General features: G+C 36.1%; 1 protein-coding gene across 11 annotated transcripts in view; it reads left to right on the top strand.

Moving 5' to 3' along the window:
- CTBP2 (C-terminal binding protein 2) overlaps positions 1 to 20242 on the top strand; it is a 277898-nt gene that overhangs the window by 200889 nt on the left and 56767 nt on the right. The window lies entirely within an intron of this gene.

Here is a 20242-nt window from a genome sequence, read left to right as displayed (position 1 = left end):
AAAGTCTTTATTATGTCATGAATCTTGCCTTTTCTCTTACTTACAATGTTTGTAAGATTAGATAATTTGCCTCCTGCTTTTATTTTTTGAGTGATTTTGTTTAATTACTATGAGCTCAGTGATATTTCTAAGGAATTGATTAGAATATTTATTAAGTTTTCAATGCTGTGATCCTAGGTCTTGTTTAGCCAGTGTTTTTCCTTTCTAAAATAATCTTTCCTAAACAAAACTTGGTTGTTTTCTGTTGAAAATATCCACCACTATAGAAGTAATTAACAAAATAAATCTGTATACATCTAAATCCAAGTGCCAATTGTCAGTATGCTTGGCGTGTTAATGAAGAGTACATGTCCTGGTAACTTTCTAAAGTTGATGAAGCTGAACAAATTACTGTCCTTTTGCAAGGAGCAGATCCTTAAGTAAGACGTGCTCAGTAAATCCCAATAAAAGCTGTGACAGTCACTGAAATTGTAGGAATCAAAGTTAGAAAATGTATTTCCTCCTTTCAGAAGACAGGCTGGCAGAAATTAGTTTGTGCCTTGGCTATATACTATACACATCTTTTGGGGGGGGGGGGATCCTTCTGAATTAAGTAGGGTTCACATTAAGTAAATGTTCCCCACAATTAATTAGCATAGAGCCTTGGAAAAAAAAGATTGCTTGTATTTCAGTCCCATACATTTTAGTGATGTATCTTTTAACACTATTTTACTGTATTTTAAAGTGCTCGCTTTGAGCTGGATTGTGTCCCCACTATATCAGTTCCAAGCATTAAAATAATGCCTCTTTTTGTAAAGCAGCTTTATTTCAACAATGCAACCAATACAATTAACAAAAGGCAGGATTACTGCCTCTTCTATTTTAAAATATAAATTATTCAAGTTATATTTTTGGAAATAATACATATAACTTAAATAGTTGAGAGCACTGTGTTTAAGTATATATTAGGAACCAATTTAGCTTCTATTCTTTACAATTAAATCGTAAGTAAAAGGCTTGTATTGAGAAACGTAACACTATAGTATTAATACCGAAGTGGTTATTTTACTAGTCCTGCTGCTTATTTTGGTAGAATGAAAACTTCTGATTAGGATTGAAGTGAAAACAGCTGGGTCTCACTGCAGTTTTTGAAGAGTCTTCAAGAATTATTTTTGTAAAATTGTATGCATATGAAGACATTTTTCAACTTGTGAGGGGAAGTTTGTTTTAAAGATCAATACAGAGTCAAATAGCCGGTGACTTTTTAATAATTATTTAGTGCTGTCTCAAACAATGAAAATAACACAAAAATTAAACAACTTCCCAATATAGTCCTGCTGTAAGTAATAGCATGTCCCAGCATCAGGCAGATATTTTTCCACAGAAATTTTGTATTCTTTGAATGGTGGCAAACATTTTTGCCATACATGATGGAAATGATTTCCCCATATCGTCTCTGCCCTGAAAACAAAAGGCCCTAGTATAATAGTAAAAGTATGTGTACCTTAGAATATTTTTCTGCCTTTCTTCATATTAAACTGTGCAATCCATCTTTATATGTTGAGGTAGACAATGGCTGTCTTTGTTTTTGAAACTATTTGCCTGCTATAAGACAATATGTACAGTGCAGTTCTATGTGGATCAACATCCTTCTTGAGGCAAACATTCTTTCTCTACAACCAATTCATTTGCATGAGGATGACATTTGTTGCTCCAGTAATTTCATCTGATAATGGCCAGCTTGCAAAGCGGATCTCAAAACATATTCCTTAATTATGTGTTGCTAAGCAACGAGAGGGTTTGGTCATAATCACAGAAAGATTATCTTTCTATTGAAGTCGCTGAAAAGGTTTAGCTGAAGTAGGACCTTCAGCTAAAATTTGTCACTGTTCTTGTTTTGTTCTGCTTTGTTTTTCATCTAAAACAATTAACAGAGGTATTTCCCCCTCTTCTTAAAATGTATATTTAATTAGGGCTTAAGCAATGGTCTACTATGAAATAGGTGAAATGAGAATTCCAGGATCATTTAATTATGAAGAAATGTATGTGTTGATGCAAATCCATTCTTAACCAATATAATTAAATAGTAATTTGTTATATATAATGCATGTAAATACAATCACACATTTAAACTGACTGGTCATGGGTAAAGCATTCATATTTTGTGATACATTTTCTTAAAGGGATGTGTTGTACGCCGCCCTGAGTCCTTCGGGAGAGGGTGCGGCTAAGAAATAAATTATTATTATTATTATTATTATTATTATTATTATTATTATTATTATTATTATTATTATTATTATTATTATGAACATTCTTTTTTTTTACCCATACACTTAATAATTTCTATTGACTTTAGGGGGCCTTGCTTCTAAGTAAACATGATTAAGATTAAACTGCTAATAAGTATAGATGCTTGCTATTAAATTTCAGTAATTCTTCGACTGTACTGTTATATAAAGAACATTAATTGAGTGTTTGTCTAATTGCAATAGATGGAGCTGAATATATAAATATTTTTAATATTGTTTTATTTTTTTTAATTGGTATCTAAATTACACTTAAGTATTACAACGGAATAAGCTCCATTAAACATATGACACTTAACTTATGTGTTAAGAAAGTATAGCATAGTTGTAATAAAATGTAATGCATTGGATTCAGAATACTGATTGCAGAATAAATGAACATCCTAGAAGAGGCTCTTTCTGAAGAAAGAAGAAGATAAAATTTTCATCTGTACTTCTGTATCCTCTCCTGACTTGTTCTAACCAGAGGTGTCAAACTTGTGGGCCAAATGTGTTACGTGCTGGCCCCACACCCACCCGGTTTAGCAAAGGGAGGAAGTCCCAATATGTCACGTGATGATGCGAGTTTGACACCCCTGTTCTAGAGCAATTACCAAACCACTGGTGGACACAAGTTGTTATAAAAAACAAAGATTAGAAGAAAAAAAACACTATGACTTCTAACTTAGTATGCATTGTATGTCCATAATATTTACAGAGAATGGTTAAAAACAAAAAAAACTAAAGGGCTTTTGACATGGGAAATCAACAGATGGTAGGGAGTAGGTAGGAAATGAAAAAAACAAAGATAAAACATGTCATTAATCTGGACAAGTTCATTTACATATAATTTTTTTTTACAGATATCAAGATTTCCTGAACCATTTTGTACCTAAGTGATTGAAACTCAGTGTTGTGGAACATATAATTTTGAAAATGATTTTACTTGCATTTCTAAATTCAAAACAAATGCCAACATGGCAAAAATTAAATAACAATTTCCAATAAACCAATTTATGCTTTAAGTTATTCCTTTCTTGTGTATATTGCTAGGGGTATTATTGTTGTAAAGCGTGAGATAAGAATAAACAGTGCCAAGTTGTCCCCATATCATACCATATCATTTCCCCATTTTATTAAAACTGTAGACAGTTAAAAGGTCATAAATCCTTTAATATTCCATGAGTGGCATCTGTGGCTTGTTTACTGTTGTCAAGACCTTGGCAGCCAATTTTAACTTAACCAGAAACAACCTTCTTTAATATTTACTGAATATTTAACAAAAATTGCTGAAAGTAAAAGTGCAAAGTTACAGAGATCTTAACAGGTAGATTGCTTTCACTTTGAAATCCAATTTATTTCTTGGTTGAAAAAACAAAGGCTTTTTCAGTTTTCAGTTTGTTCCTCTTATCCAGCCATCATAAAAAGAAGGCCAGGGCAAACTTTGTATGTAATAGTAGGACACAGCTGTTCTTTGGTTTTATAGCCTCATTTGCAATATTATTTTAATTTTGCCATTACTTCATTGTCTCATATTAGGTTTCATCTCGGTTCTCCTGATGACTTTCTCATGATTCAGTTCACATGATTCAGAAACATTAGAATCAGAAGTAGAATATAGTGAAGTTTGTACTTTTAAAATGTTGTTTGATTGATTGATTGATTGATTGATCCTGATCTTCCAGACTGCAAATACTACAATCCTAGGTTGTTGTGGTGTAAGTGTGTTTATTTCTGTGGTTAAAAGGAAGCATTGATTCCCCTCTTAGGTTCATCTCAGCCTAGGAAATTGACTTTGATTTATTTTGGAAAGTTCTAGTGCTAAAAAAAACACACACAAAAGAAATCATCATGGGTAAGTTGGATGGCGTACACAGGAGATGTTTTAGATCCCTAAATGTCAATCCACATGTCTCCTATTCAGTTCTTGAGCTGATTTTGAGGTCAGAATTTTAAAAATATTACAGTAACGTTGATGAATTTATCTTGCACAATTCCATTCTGCTAGTCTAATCAATAGCAGGACATAAAGAATCACAATGCCGTTAATGTTGGACGAGAGGACTCTTGAAAATTGAATTTGAATTGCCTTGCCTATGGCTTAACTACAAAAGAAATAAAAAGGATAAGACCTATGATATTAATGAGTGTCAATGAATTTTAACTGTTATTAAATTATCAAGTTATCTCTAATTATGAAACTAAGGGTAAGAAAACCAGGCCAATAGTAGCCTTGTGGTAGGCTTTTCATTCTTTTCATTTCTTTCCTCCAAAACAAACAAAACGAGGTGATGCTGAGAAATCCATTACAAAACATTCCTTGCCACTGCTCCATGTTGTCTCACTGCTTTACTTCTCCCTTCTCTAACTCCTGTATACCTTCATTCCTGACCTTCGTGTTTCACCTTTTCTATCAGCAACAAAATGGTGGGAGATCTTGAATCTCTCAGCTAAATAGTCTTATCAAGTAAGAATTACCCAGTGCAAATTATCCTAGCAGATAATTTAGTAATGATCTTGCAAGCATGGCAAATTGGAATTTTCTGGTCCTTTGCAGAAACTAGTGATTCCAAAGAACTGTATGATTTTCAGGTATAATGAGGAACAGTTTTCATTGCAATTGCTGTTGCTTAAAAGTTCTGAGCAAGTAGGTAGAAAGAGTTTGAAATGTCCACATGTATTTGTGACCTTTCTTGAAAAGGCAAGTGATTTTGGTTCATTTCACTAAAAATTTGCCATTTCCAAACTAGAAAGATCTCTGGCCTTAATTCTCAAACTCTGCTACATTTCTAATGAGGACTGCCTGAATACTGATTCCTTTGCCAAGTAATTCTCTCTGAAAATGTAGAAGATTAACCTTGCTAACCCATCACTGATAACTCTTTTAATGCTTTCATTCCAAGCTTATAACTGCCACAATTTCAGGCTTTGGCTGAAAAAAAATACAAGAGTCAAGATAGTCATGAACTTAGACTAAAATAATTTTATGCCATGAACCACAGAATGAACTTAAAACATTTGGCAATCCCACTAGTAGACTGCCTTTAAAACTGCCTTGAGATACTTCGGAATGGGAGGAAAGATACCATTTAAAAATAATAATCTCCAAGTTTCCTAAAATTTACATAACTAGATTAGTTAAAGGTGGCACCAAAAGTTTTTATTCTCTCGTATGCCATGGAAAAATAGAGGGAATGGGGAAAATTGGATTTCAAATGTTACCGCAATTCAGTCATAATCCCTATTACCAATCCGGTGTTGTCCAGACATGTTGGAATATACAGTATGCTACATTGTATGTTTTAATTAAACATATCTTAAGAACTTCAAGTTGGGTTAAACATATCTTAATTAATTAATGTTCTGAAATAGTGGATTTTTTCCCCTAGATTAAGGGTTGCATCAGATCTTTAAGGGGCATGATGGAAGTTTCCAGCTACTAAAGAGAAGAGACAGAAATGAACTAAATTTTATGTCCTTTCATTTACACCTAAATATAATGTGTTTATTCATTAATAAATCATTTAATAATATTTATCTTTGGGCACATTAAAACAGTATGAATAAGTAATCAAACTCCATAGCAAGGTTGCAGAAATTTCCTGAAGCCTTGAGGAACCTCAGGTTGTACACCTCTGATTTAGATTATTAGAGTGCATTTATGGGCTGTAATCATGTAAGTCTAACCAAATTTAAGTAACACTGACTAAATGTTACTGATGATTGGAAACTCCTTATTGATTGACTTTTTGTGATAAATTTAAAAAATGGTTATGATAAATAGTTTGAAGAGTAGAATGAAATTAATAGACTATGTAGAAAATGTGACCAATGCTGTAAGATGCTATATTTATACTTATAATTGCTATCAAAGAAAATTAGAGTTCACTTCTTTATGATTCTTTTTCCCTTTTCTTTGATTTCTCTTCACCTTTGTCTTTTCGATTTTCTTCCTTCTCGCCTTTTTTCATTCTAAACATTAGTTATCATTAGTTGATATTTTGTATTAAAATTATAATATTTTATTTTTAAAAACCAAAATCTACCTAGGCTTACATCTAAGCCTAGATAGCATTGCCTACATCTCTACTTAATCAAGCTTAATCTTTCGCAGCAATTCAAATGAAAAATTAGATATCTTTGGTTCATAGTGACTATTATTAGTCTTGATTTAGGCATAACAGGGTGTCATCTTAATTTTACCAAGAAAATGTATGACAAAATATGTAGGGAAGAAAGAAGACCCAAATCAGCCCATGGCTTAATACCAAACTCTTAGCAAGGTTCAGAGAAGGCAGCATTATGTCTATATTAGGTTTTGGAGTGTTATTTAATTTGCACATTGTCGTGACAGAGTATAACCCATAGGAACTTCTTGTTCATCTAGATATGGATTATGTTTGCTATATCCTAAAGCAGAAAAGTGGGAAGTGACAATACAGGTTAAAAAAATTCAAATGTGAATGGGTTTTTACCATTTACAAAGGCTGCTAGTGTTGTGAACAAAAAAGAATTGCACAATTTCATCTTTACAAAACATGAATTTTAGAAACATAACAAATGTCAGCTCCTTGAATTACTTATTTTATCTTCTGGGTGTAAAATGGCTTCACAAATAAGAATAGCAATATATATAGAATGTCTGTAACACTTAGGAAGACTACTAAAAGAGCAAAATACTTCTTTGTCACTAGTTATCCGCTTTTCTTGACTGTGGAGATTTTTGTAATATATGAGGATATAAATAGGATGTTGCTGACAGGTGATGAATTATACTAGTGATCTGTCATTAAATCATGGAAGTGGGAGGTTGACTCCCATCCTGCTTTCGTTTTAACAGCCTTGGCAATTAATTATTAACTCTAATTCTTCACAGATACAGTATTTTCATACAAATCAAAGACAGTCATTTAAATTCCATGTATTCCTCCATTAATTCCTCCATTTTATAGATAACTAGCAATTTCTGATTATATTTGATACATATTAAGATTTCATGACTCTTTTCAAAGTCAAGTGATACAGAGGTGGGTTGCTCCCAGTTCGGCCTGGTTCGGCTGAACCGATAGTGGCAGCGGCAGGAGGCGTTGCGCACACGAGCGTTGCGCAGAAGCGTTGCGCACACGAGCAGGGGCAAACCAATTAGCAACCCACCTCTGAAGTGGTAGTTCAATAACTGATTTATACTTTTATATCTCCTGCTTTCTATTTAGTAGTCTTACTTGACTTTTATGTGGTCCTTGTGATACATGTCTAAAGCCATATTACTTGAAGTAGATGTTGTAAACAAAGAAAAATAAATATTAGTTCATTTACTGATTCCCCCCCCCCCCCCCGTGTGGCAACTGAGGAACAGAGAGATGGCTGCAGCCAGGTTCAGTTCGAAGTTGACATTGTGTTTGTCTTTCACTTAGCCTGTTGTTAGTTACTCTTAGCCTTAGAGTGACTAAGTGATAAATAGAATTTCTTCTTTCTCTTGTGTATCCCTACTTTAAAACTTTTGGATAAATCACTTTAGAAGTGGGTCCTTTTCCACATTTTTTTAATATTTAGGTTTTACTTCAAATGTAATGAACATCTTTCACTGAAGCTGGGTGAATCCATAGTCTACATCCAATAAAACTATATGAGTATTTGCTACTTAATAATTATAATTAGAATAGAGCTGAAAGGGACCTTGGAGGTCTTCTAGTCCAGCCCCCTGCTCAAGCAGGTGATCCGATACCATTTCAGACAAGTGGCTGTCCAGTCTCTTCTTAAAAACCTCCATTGATGGAGCCCCACCACTTTTGGAGGCTAGAAGTTCCACTAATTAATTGTCCTCACTGTCAGGAAGTTTCTCCTTAGTTCTAGGTTGCTTCTCTCCTTGATTAGTTTCCATTCATTGCTTCTTGTCTTGCCTTCTGGTGCTTTGGAGAATAGGTTGACTCCCTTTTCTTTGGGGCAGTCCCTCAAATACTGGAAGACTGCTATCATGTCTCCCCTAGTCCTTCTTTTCATCAAAGTAGCCCTACCCAATTCCTGCAATTGTTCTTCCTATGTTTTAGTCTGCAGGCCTTTAATCATCCTAGTTCCGTGAAAGCAAACCCATGCCACGTATATCAGAGGTGGCACACAGAGCCCTTTCTGAGGACATGTGCACCATCAGCAGCTGCACTTCCAGGTTCCATCGTGCAGATATGCACCAGACAGCTGCTTTCTTCCAGTTTCTGGCACACACACCTGGCCTGCGGAAGCCTGAGCACCGGAACCCGGAAGGGAGCAGCTGTCCAGCGCATGCACGCAACAGAACCAGGAAGTGCCACTGGACACCAGGCGCATGGGAGCGGGCAGCTGTTCTCTTCTGGGTTCTGGCGCTCTGGAATCCAGTTTTGGCACTCAGTGCCGAAAAGGCGAATCGTTACTGTCCTAATTGCTCTTCTCTGCACATTTTCCAAAGTCTCAACATCTTTTGTATAATGTGGGGACCAAAACTGGATGCGGTTATTCCAGGTGTGGCCTTACTAGGGTTTCATAAAGCGGTACTAATACAATACAATAGCACATACAACTTAATTGTATTCTTTCAGCACTTTGCTCATGTTCCAAGAGTATATCATCTAACAAGAATCTCTGTTGCGCTCACACATCTGACTGACAATAAATAAAATCCTTTTGTAATAATACAGGTAGTCCTCAACTTACAACCACAATTAAGCCCCAAATATCTGTAGCTGAGTGAGATTGTTAAGTGAGTTTTTCTCTATTTTACCACCTTTCTTGCCACAATTAATAAGTGAATCACTGCAGTTGATAAGTTAGTAACATCGTTGTTAAGTGAATCCAGCTTCCCCATTGACTTTCCTTGTCAGAAGGTTGCAAAAGGTGTCACATGACCCCGGCACACTGCAACTGTCATAAATATGAGTCAATTACCAAGCATCTGAATTTTGATCATGTGACCATGGGGATCCTGCAATGATCATAAGTGTGAAAAACAGTCATAAGTCACGTTTTAGTGCCATTATAACTTTGAACAGTCTCTAAATGAAGTGTTGTAAGTCAAGGACTACTTGTAGTTGTATCTGCATACATTAGGGAATCCTGGTTTACCACTAATGAGCTGAATGCTTATGCAACCTGTTATTCTTCTTGGTTCCTCTTTGCAGCGCAATAGCATGTTTACTAGAAATTGAAATCTTAATGAGGTATTTAATCAAGATTCCTAGCTTGATGTTTTCACAAAAGCTAGGAGAATAAAACTTGATTTGTAGTCATGATTAACATATAAGGAAGGTCTGTTTTGACACTGTTAGTATTTTAATTCCTGGTTTCTGGAATGTTCCCAATATGACAAAGCAAGATTTTCTGGAATTCTGGTTTACAAGGACATATAAAGTTCACCTCAGATATTACAGCTATGAACTCATAGAATATTAATGTATGGCATTAGTCTCATGGAGAAAAGCTGTGTGGTTATTAAGAGTAGAAAACAATTTGATGGCACATAATCAATTAAAAATGAGATTAGTTGCTTTAAGCCAAGGTTGTCAGAGGTAACTGGTTCTTGCCGTATTAACCTAGAAATGTAGAGAATATTTGAAATAAAATGCCTACATAAAATTCCTACTGTAGAATTAGCGATCAGTTTGTTTATTCCCGTTTTCTATGAAAATAGAATGAACAGACTGGCAGAGGTTGGTTTGTTTTTTAACTTGAACAGATGTTTCAAGTGACATCTAGGGCAGCTGATGCTTAATTATTGCACTGACGCATTAGAATAAAGGTCATAAAACTTCTATTAACTTTTGTAGCTGTAGTTAATCTTTTCCTATTCCATATCATGAGCAGCATAACCGAAATAACTTAATGAGTTACAGTCTAGACCAGACCTGCACAAGTCATCGAGGGAAAAGGACCACATTGATAAATTAACAGCTCTTTTTAAAAAACATTAGCAAGCCACACAAAGCTGCTTGGTGGGCCATATGCTGGACAGACCTATTCTAGGCTAAATTAAAAAAAATGTTCTTTTAAAAGAAAAATAGGTAGCATCAATTTCAATGTGGTAGAGAACTATGACAAAATCATATGTTTTATTCTTCCTGTATGGCTGCCTTCTTCCTTTCTTTTCTTCCTCCTCTTTTCTCTAGTATCACTGAAAAGTTGGGGTTAAACATTCTGACAGTCTATTATGGATGATGAATAAAGAACTAGTGTGCTGACTGTCTTGTCTTAAACCTTTTAAAGCCCAAAAGTTTCCTTTTAAAATTAATACAAGCTTGCTTTTTCCTGGAAGGCGACAAACAGAAACAACCCACCAATGTGGTTTGTTTGTTCTCAATTTTTCATCAGCAATACCAATGGTAGTTGCAGAACAAACAGTAGCAGGGAAGGATAATATCCTTGTCCTTTGCTGTTTTCATTGACAGATCTTATGAGTCTTTGAATTGTCTTCATGTTAAAAGAAATACGAGCAAATTTTGCTGGTAATTTAGTCAGAAAAATAGTTTCTCAGCTGGTACGAACAAAACTGAAGTCCAGAAGAAGAAGCTTTTCATATGTTGTAATGAGAGATTTTACCTCACGTTATTGGCACTAAGTGTAGAATTCATTGTAACAGTGAAGAAAAATTTGTTCTCTCATTGTTATGAAGAGTTCTGCATTTGCTTTCTGTTGAAAAAGTAGCTAAATTCAGTGTACACTTTTAATTGGTGTTTCACAAAATTAATAAATAAAATATTAATATGCATTAATTCAGCTAACGTTTTCCCTCTCAAGAACAGTAATTCCATGAGGCTATCCTGTATTAGGAATAGGAACTCGAGTTGAATCAAGAATTCTTTGGATGGATACCTTGAAGCTCAAAATCTTTTTAAATTTCTTTATGCAGCATCCGTGCTGCCAGATCTTCTAATTAAGGCAATCTCAGGCCTCAGAAAATATTAGTCACCTTCGTTTTCAAAGTGATCAACGTCTCACTTCTAGGAAAAGGAATCAAGAATGTTGAAGAGTTTATAGACCTGTCAAATTGCACATATTGCATTTAAGGCTACTGAATATTTAGGATGAAACCAGCAATGGCAGAAAGCATTTGAGAAAACAAATTTCTATATGAGCATCAACTTGGCAAATAATTGCTTTATTCGTGAGATTTTTAGTCCATCTTTCCTTCAGGATCTTAAGTAATATGCCACTTATTTCCTCCTCCCATTTTTTTCCTTCAGTAATTATGTCTGGTTGGATACAAAGAGTATGACTGACCCAGGTACTTCCTGTGAATAAGAATGCTCTTGAACTTGGATCTCTATGGTGCCTTGTCCCATCTTAATCATTACTCCATCCTGGTTTTAGCGTGTGCACAGGAGTCAAGTTTTCTTTTTTGGAAGTAGAGAGAACAATTGATGTGGATATTATGTTAATCACAAAATTTCTCCAAGCAGGCACATTGGCTAGCATTGTAACATCTGTATATGGTTACTATAGAAACTTTCCCGGCAGCCCCTATTAAAATAAGAAAATGTGTATATATGGTAGAAAATTGTTGAATGTATAATCACAGAGAAAAGAGTAGAAATATTTTTTTAAAAAAATATCACATTTATTGAGGATTTAATTTGTAGATTATATCCCATTAATCAATACATCATTTATTTGTGAATATTGGTAGAAATGAGCAAATAAAAAGTACATAATATTAGTAAGTTGCAATAATGAAGATTTGAAGACCAGTTGGGTGCAATGCAGGATTCCAGTGACTGCATAGATATGAATTTGTTGTTTCTAGTAAAGATACTTAAGCCACTAAAATTATTTTATTTAAGTATTAGTTTAAATTCTTCCATTACAATATTTCAGTTTTAAGTTATAAACCTACTTTAAAACTTACTGAAGATTATGTTATCAAAGAGTTTCTGTTTAATAGTGCTTTATAAGTAGAATAAAAATAATGCAGTTGTCATTCATTTCATCTCTTGATGGCATTTTTAAGGGTAGAATTGCAAGTCATTAAGTGAGAGACATGTGAGGGCAATTTGCAATTTTACTATTTTATTAAGAGTTTTAAAAACTAATGCAAATTAATACAAACGAAAATAAAATAAGAAGGAAAAAAGTCAATAAAAGAGAAAGCTAAAATGCAAAAGAAAAAAGGTAGAAAAAAAATAGAAAAGAAGGAAAAAAGATATAAAGAAGTGGCTTCCGATCTTCTTTACAGCAGTTTTAAGTACAATTTTAGATTGACATCTCTCTCTAATGTTATGTCATGATTCTCCCCTTTGATTTTTCCATTGATTTTGCTTGTTGGAAAGCAGTTATGAAACACACAAATAACGATCATGTGACTGTGAGGGAGGGTGCTTTGATGGTCATAAATGCCCACTAGTTTGTGAAGCACCTAAGTCTCAATCACAACTACGGAAACACTGAAAGTTATAAGTACGAGGAGCTGTCATGACGTTATTTATTCAGCACCTTCGTAACTTTGAACAATTGCTAAACAAGGCAATCATTAAGTGAGGACTACCAGTGTTTATAAATTAATTCCCCCTTCAGGTTTCACAGCAATACTCTTAAGATATGTAAAGAACATGTCTTTTTCTTCTTCTAAAAGGTGAACAAAGGGTGAAATGTGCCAGCTGATATAGTCCAACAAAATATTCTCCTGGAAAACTCCAAATCTTTTACTCAGGCATGCATTAGGATTCTGTCCTCTCAGAGTGTTATATAAAAATAAATAGCTTGCAGAAGTAAAGATCACTTTTTGACAGGCTTTACTACTTACTGGGCTTGAAGCCTGGAAGAATTTAACAATTATTATTCTTTGAAGGAGAGGTTGATTAAAAGGGAAGGAAGGCCAAGGCAGTTTAAACCAGTTACTGTGATTTTGGAAAATACCTGGCTCCAAAAGAAAAAAGAAAAAAAAGTAACTTCAATTTGGAAAAGTCAGCCAGACCTGAAATAGTTGTGCCAACAAAATTAGAGAAAAAAAATAGCACCTCAGGGTAGGTGACTACACCTCTAACACTACAAACATTAATCTTTTTTAAAAGGTTGCTTTTTTAAAGGATAAATAAATTGTTCCTCCTAAACATCTTATTAAAGGATGTTGTTCTCTAGTTTTGAGTTGGTTGCAGTCGAGAGCCTCATTTGTAATAATGTTTTGACAAACAGATGAATGAGGCAAATGACAATTTTAATAAAGAAATAAAATGGGTTTTTGCCTGTAAAAAATCAATGCATTTTGATTATGTTTTCAGGTTTAATATAAAATTGGACCACAAGAATAAGTTATCTATCAGATACAATTAAGTGAGATCATTGCCATAAATAAACTTCTATAATGTGCAGCTTTACTGTTTCATTGGTATCATGAGTAAATCCTTGTCCTGCTTAAAAAAATAAAAGTGCTAATTGGATGATGTAGTATAATGCAGGGGTGTCAAGCCCGTGGCCAGGATGCGTCACGCTTTGGCTATGCCAACCTCCGGTTTAGCAAAGGGAGAAAAGCTGTGACACATCACGTGACGAGAACATGACGACACAAGTTTGACACCCCTGATATAGTGTGTATTTCTACATTCACCTGTGAGTCTGTTCTCTGCTTATTTATTGAAAATTAACAAATCGGATACATTAATGGAGAAGTTGTGATCTGTTATACTTGTTTTGTTTGATGAAACAGTTGTAATTTTGATATTTGTGATTTATGATATTCTATCCACTGGATGCATAATCTGCATATTCCCATCCTTTCATTTTTTGTTGATGAGTTTCCTGAGTATATATTCTGTTAGAAAACAATTGATTTGAAGCTGATTTGTCATCTCATGATTTTATTTTTATTTCTTTATTTATTGCATTTATATAGCTGCCTATCTCACAAGAAGTGGGAAATGCACAATAATCAAATAAAAACAACACATACATAAAGCAATCATTGTGATGCCATAAAAATAACTCTTAAAAATGCAGTATTATATATAAAACCAAAGGCAAAGAGAGATTTGGGCCAAATCTAATCATTCTTCTTGAAGAAGGAGTCTCGCCTCCCACTAACACAGAAAAATAAAAAAATAGTAATCCTTTTTGTTGGTGATAGCTTTTAACAAAATGCAGTCTTGAAGACATGAAGCCTGTGTAGTTTAGGAAAATAAATGCAGAATATTTTAAATTAATGAATTGTTATCTTACAGTATTGTAGCTTGAAATTAATATCTTGATATTAATATTGTTAATTTGGAACTTGTACTCTGTGTCTCAGAAGAAATTGAGTTCTTATACCCTTCGTAGTAATATTTGGAAATGCCTTTTAGGCTTCTCTGGCATTTATTTTTTAAATTGTCTGGCCAGACAGATGGATTTTATTTTTTACAATTTGTTTTTAAAAGAGGGAAAAACAGAAACTAACTGTGTAGTTGCAAAATTTTGCTTTTTAGTAATTACGATGCACTTTATCAATGTTAATACAATAGGCTAACCTGATTCTGACAGTGACAAATTGTTTAGTACTAAGTGACCAACTTATTGTTCTTCTTGCTTTATCTGATTTCAAGTCTCTGACTTTAATACCGTGTTTCCCCGAAAATACGCCAGGGGCTTATTTTCTTTTGCCCCATGAAATATGCCCTTGGGTTTATTATCAGGGAGGGCTTATTGTTTTGGGGCTGCCGGGCGGCTGCTCCCTTGTGAGCTGGCTCCCGAGGAGCCGGGCGCAGCAGCCATGGGGTGGCCATGCTCACGAGCGGCCGCCCGGCGGGTCCCCTCTCCAGCCGGGAGGAGCGCCGTTCACTGACCTGGGGGGTGGTCCCTAGGGTGCCAGGCCTTGTGGCGCTCTACCCGCCCTCCAGCTCCTGCGGCTTTGCACATTCGGGATGCCCCCTGGGTCAGTGCATGGAGCTCTGCCCGGCTGGAGAGGTGGGTTGCGCGAGCGCCTGTTCCGCCTGTGGCTTCGCCGGGCACTTGCGCGGCTCACCCGGTCCTCCGCCGCTGGCTGCTGCTGCCCGCCGCCGCCGCCCCGTTCCGCTCCGCGCGTAGCTTCCGGGTCCGGAACTCGGGGCCGAGTGTTCTGGCGTCGGCCACTCTGGGAGTGCTCTCTGTGGTGGGCTGGCTGCCGGACAGAGAGTCTTCCGGACAGAGTCTTCCGGCGGCCGGCCCACCATGGAGAGCAGTCCTGGAGCGGCCGATGCTGGAACGCTCGGCCCCGATTTTTGAATTTGAAGGTTGTGCGCGGGGCGGTGGCGGCCGACGGCGGTGGCCTGGGAGAGCTGCGCAGGTGCTTGGTGGGGCTGCGGGTGGAGCGGGCGCTCGCGCGGCCCGCTTCTCCAGCCGGGCAGAGCTCTATGCGCTGACCTGGGGGGTGTCCCGGGTGTGTGGAGCCGCGGGGGCTGGAGGGCGGGCGGAGCGCCGCGTGGCTTGGCACCTTGGGGATTGCCCCCTGTGTCGGTGGGTGGCGCTCTTTCCGGCTAAGGAGGGGATTTGCCGGGCGGCTGCTCGTGGGCATGGTTGCCTCGTGGCTGCTTCGCTGCTGGGGCTGTGCCCGGCTCTTCGGGAGCCAGTTCACAGGGGAGCAGCCGCCCGGCAACTCTCCCCTTCGGCCGGGCAGAGCGCCGCTCCCCGGCCTAGCGGTATCCCGAAGGCGGCAAGCAACCCCCCCCCCGGCTCCTGCGACTTGGCGCTTTCGGAATAATGCTAGGTCAGTGAGCGGTGCTCTGCCTGGCCGGAGGGGGGGGTTATTTTCGGGGGTGGGCTTATATTTTTGCCCACGCGAAAAATGTGGCATGGGTTTAGTTTCGGGACAGGTTGTATTAAATTGCTATTCCACTTCCTGTAATTAACATAGCAATGCATGTTTTTAATATCAGAGGACTACAGTTCCACATGCTAAAAATAATGCTTTTTTGTCAATATTTTTGAATTTGCTACAGTGGATGTCCACATGTACAAATTACATCTAATGGATAGTAATGGGTAATCTATATTGGATTAATATAATGCTCGCATAGAAAAAATTATATATACACATATACATGAAACTACAAACTCATACCAACATATGCACTGAATAATTTCATGCCATATAATTGAGTCACTTTGCTGTTTGCTACCTGAGGCTTTGATGAACTCTTAAGTGGGTTTTTTCTTTCTAAGGTCCCCTTCATGAGCTTGTTTCTTTCATCTAATGACAAAATAGATTGAAGCACCACAGGAAATAATTTGCAAAACCCTTTGACTTGAGCCTGTAGGCACTTTTCTTTTCCATTGGTGAGAACATCTAGCAAGTTGCTATAAATGGTGAAGCTTTCCTTTCCAAGCAGTGGAATGTATATAATGCGTTAAAATGGATGCAACTGTGTCCTTTGTGGAGAGTACAGAATGTACTTAGCAATAGTGACCTGTTCAGTGGAATTAAAACCAGTCTGAGAAGATTTGGGTCAAAGAGATCTCAAGGCAGGCGCCTCTCTAGCAAAGGAAGGAGAATATGTTCCTCATTTTTGCTTTCCTTTCACAGTTTTGAGAAAGATTGACTTCTGGAGGATGTTGGCTTGCAGACTGCTGTAGGCATGCGTTGAAATGAAATTCTGCACAAACAGTATACCATAAAACATGACATTTTCATTTCTCTCTTCGTTAACATTTTCTAGGTAAAAACAGTTGCCATAACAAGAAAAAAATACTTCAAATACCTGAAAGAAATATACAGCTCTTTCAGGTCTTACGTAAAATGCAGATTCACAGGATCTGGTTTAATTACAGGAAAAGAGCATTTTATGAACGACATTAAGAAAACTATTTGCTGGGATAATTGATTTTCTGCAATAGGGATTAGTTTGTAAAAGGAATTATAAGTATCTTGGTGTGGGAACTAATCGGACCAATGTCAGCCAGAATTTAGAGAGATCCATTACAAAAGCAGGAGGAATGCATCCTTCCCACTGAGAAAGGATAGCTTCTCAATCTGTTGGAGGTCACAGGTGGGAAAAGAAGCAGAAAGATAAGAAATTTGGAGTTGCATATATGGCTTGAGGAGTTGGCTGCTGCTTGTTTCCTGCTCTTGTCTGCAGTAAAAGATGTTTATTTAAAAGCCAGGTTCTTGGGATCTCTGCCTGCTAGCCTTTCAAAACTAGTCTAGATGAAGTTTGATATTTTACAGACTGGGCAGACAATAAAGAATTTGTTCAAGCTGTTAAGTCTCCTTTGAGTTGAATGCCTCCTGGTGCCTTCATGGATATGTCTATCTAATTTCTTGGCAGTAATACAGAAGTGAGTTGCTACTGCTTTTTTTTAAGGCATTTTGTGTCTTCCCCATACTATCCTATAGCCAAGGTCAGCTAGGTTTTACCATTTATCTGGGCAATCAAATAGTATCTCAGCCTTAAAAGAAAATTAAGGTGGTTCACATATACATTTTGTTTGCCTAGCTGTATGATTAGGCAAAATTATATTCTTTCCACAGCTGGCTGTGACAGTTGTATTTATTTAATCAATTTATATGGTACCCACTGTGTTTCAATAATTATGCAGCTCCATTTTTTAAATTTCTGTAAATTGCTCAGACCAAGGAGAAAAGATGTAGTTAAAAATTCTGGAACCAGAGTAACGTTTTCTCCTTGAATTTACCACTATAACCTGATTATAGTGGGGATCCCTTTACTGCCAGAGTTGGATCAGTCTTGCTTGCTTGATGTTCATAATTAAATTCAGTCACATTATTTATTTGTTTGTTTCATTTTTTATTATGTATAATTTATTTGGGGTATATAAATATATGGTTGACAAAATCTAAATGTACTATCCTTAAAAGCAATTAAAATCAATAATGTATCATTAAATATAAACTGCAACATCTGTTATCTTGTTGTTCTGGACTTTAAAAAGTATCCAGTCCTTTTTTGTTTAAATAACAGTTCCTGAATTTTTCTATCAGGGTCATTTTCCTTACACTGTACAATTATGGATTTGTCATCTTTTTTTTTCTCTCACGGCTATGACCATACCACACTGTCGCCTTCCTCATGTCTTCCTACCAATCTTTCATTCCAATCTCTTGCCACCATTGCTCCTTCAGTCTGTTCAGTCTTTTTCTTCTCCCTTTCCTTCTACCTCCATCTATAAATGACTGACTTCATCCACTTCACAGTTTTTGACCAATTATAGCAGCGAACCTATGGCACGCCTGCCAGAGGTGGCACGCAGAGCCCTTTCTGCTGGCACGTGCACTATTGCCCCAGGTCAAATCTCCATGACGTTTCTTTCATGACCTCCTGTTTCCCTGCAAACGACAAAACAGAAGCCTACGAAACGAAAAGATCTTACCTCTTGCCATGCTGCTGTTGTTGGTATGCCTTGTCTCCCACTGGCCAGCTGGTCTTCAAGTCTCTGCTGCGCATGCATGCATGTCTGCACGTGCACATGTCTGTGCATGCACCTGCACATGTTTGCACGTCCACGCATGTGCATGTTCAATTTGGGCATGCACATCCACACAGTTAGGGCACTCGGTGTCTAAAAGGTTCACCATCACTGAATTATAGTCATCTTCAATTCATCCCTCACTAAGTCTCTGTTCCTATTGGTTTTGAGCTCGGTTCTTGCAAGCAGCTTCATGGCTCCAATCCCTCTATGAATCTATTTCTTTTTCAATCCCCCATATTCATTCGGTTTTTCTCCTCATCTGTCCAACATTTTTCAATTCTGGGGAGTACTCCAGAACATCATCTAGGAACACATTTCATGAATGCTTGTACACAGACACATATATGCTTGTGAGTGCATACACACGCACACAGAAACACAGAATTATATTAAGATCTTGCAAGTTTAGTACAACTCTTAAGATAAATTTAATTTAAACTTTGTTAAACGTACATTTTAGGTCTTTGTTTTTCTATGTTTTCTATCTTACTTATATTCTGTAAAAAAAATCTTTTTCTTAAATGTTATTAAGCATATTTAAGAAATAAAAAAGACAAACGGGAAAAGAAAAGCAAGAAAAACGTGAAGTGATTAAATGGAATTTTTCAGCATCAGTTTGTTAGATAGGAATTGTGGATGTTTCAGTTACATAACTTATCTCATTTAAAAATTTAATATATTATCTCATTGTTAAAATACAATTAATAAATACCAATGGCAATTCTTGACTCAATGTAAATTATGCATTAAGATGAAAAAAATACAGTAATTTCTTTCTGAACAATGAATAATATATCCTTATTTAACAGGTCATTGAAAATTACATTATTAAGACTTCATGTAAAGAGAAACCTAAATTTTGCATCTGTTATAAGCTATTATACAGAATTAAATTCTGCGTCAGATTTAATTTTTAAATACAAAGTTGTTTTGGATTTTAAAGTATACTTCCACAATTTAATTAGTCAATGTTTGGTAGAAGAAACTTTATATACTTTCAAATAAGTATAAAGAATTCTTGCAGTAGGTGCCATGTATAATGTTAGTTGGATATATTTTGCAAGGATATAAGATTTATTTTTTTTACAAAAATAGGGAAGACGAAAAGGAAATGCAGCCTTTAGAAATTGTTTTATTCCATTATAAATAATTTTATAAAATTTTGAACTTTTCAACATTGCCACAAAATATGGGGAAATTATTCCATCTGATAATTAACATTCCAACAAATTTTAGAAAGTGAACTGCCCTTTTTAGCAATCGATACTAGAATAATATAAAATGTAAATTAATATAAATTTAATATAAAATATACATACATTTATTATAATAGTTTTTCCTAAGAAAAATATTTAGAGTAAATGTAATATTGTCTTCTATTGAAATTGCACATCAAGTATTATATTTAGAATTTAGTCACATAGTCTTTTTCAATTCATGCTCTGAATTTTGTGTTGTTCAAATTCAGTAAAGTGTTTGTTTCACCTCATTTTTGTAATTCTTTTAAAACTATACTGTAGAATTGAATGTTTTGAAACCAGTTAGATGGCCTGGCAGTTCCAAAGGAGAATAATTTCAAAGAT

Source organism: Natrix helvetica (genome assembly GCF_964273705.1).
Source record: "Natrix helvetica genome assembly, chromosome: 5".
Taxonomy (NCBI): Eukaryota; Metazoa; Chordata; class Lepidosauria; order Squamata; family Natricidae; genus Natrix; species Natrix helvetica.
The sequence above is the reverse complement of the archived record's forward strand: the minus strand, read 5'-3'. Positions and strand labels throughout refer to the sequence as shown.